The sequence below is a fragment of the Elephantulus edwardii genome, unplaced genomic scaffold (assembly GCF_000299155.1).
Source record: "Elephantulus edwardii isolate Elephantulus edwardi_28Jun2011 unplaced genomic scaffold, EleEdw1.0 scaffold00111, whole genome shotgun sequence".
Taxonomy (NCBI): domain Eukaryota; kingdom Metazoa; phylum Chordata; class Mammalia; order Macroscelidea; family Macroscelididae; genus Elephantulus; species Elephantulus edwardii.
This window is the reverse complement of record NW_006399861.1, coordinates 3896532-3897482: the sequence shown is the minus strand read 5'-3', so window position 1 is coordinate 3897482 and position 951 is coordinate 3896532. Positions and strand designations below refer to the sequence as shown.

The 951-nt window shown below is 40.8% G+C and overlaps 1 pseudogene; it reads right to left on the bottom strand.

Annotated features, from left to right (window-relative positions):
• Window positions 1-500: 500 nt before the first annotated feature.
• Window positions 501-818, bottom strand: LOC102870289 (annotated as a pseudogene).
• Between the last annotated feature and the right edge of the window lie 133 nt (window positions 819-951).

Sequence of the window (951 nt, the reverse complement as noted above, 5' to 3'; positions counted from 1 at the left end):
ATGATAGTATACCTAGAAAACCCTGAAGACTCCACAAGAAAACAACTGGACATAGTTGACCGATTCAGCAAAGTAGCAGGATACCAGATCAACATACAAAATCAGTTGGATTTCTCTACAGTGACAAAGAGAACAGACAGCCTGAACTAAGAAAAACAGTGCCCTTCACAGTAGTGAATCACAGGATTAAATACTTAGGAGTAAATCTAATCAGAAACACAAAGGATCTACTCAAAGAAAATTACAAAACATTACTACAAAAAACAAAAATAGACTTGGAGAAGTGAAAGAATATCCTTTGTTCATGGATAGGAAGACTCAATATTGTGAAAATGGCAATACTACCAAGGGCAATTTACATGTTCAATGCAATCCCAATACAAATACCAGTCCCATTTTTCAACGAGATGGAAAAGGTAATCTCTCCAGTTTCATTTGGAATGGAAAGAAGCCCTGAATAAGCAAATAATTCTTTTTTTTTTTAAATAATACCAGAACATTTATTGCATAACTAAACAGTGGAATTCTTAAGATGAACTGGTTGCTGCAACAGCTGCCCATTTGGGTTTCAGTGTTCCTTCACGGAATCCATGCCTGAATCTGCGGTAAACAATCTTTAGGTGCCTCATGCGACTAGTACCGGTGGTTTTTCGCCTTTTAGCCTTCACACTCCAGTTATACTTTCTCTTGCGCTTGGCGGGGTAGCCACACTTGCCACAAGTGGACTTCTGGAGGTAGTAGGCCTGGGAGCCACAGCGGCGGCACAGCGTGTGCGTCTTAATGCGACGCTTTCCAAATGATGACGTTCCCTTCATCATCTCGCTTTTGCTGCTGCGACCAAAGAGACCGGAAGAGCCAAATCATTCTTTAAAAAGAGAAAAAAGGTACGAGGTATCTCACTCCCTGTTGTCAAATCCTACTACACTGCCGTGGTAGTTAAAAGAGCATGGT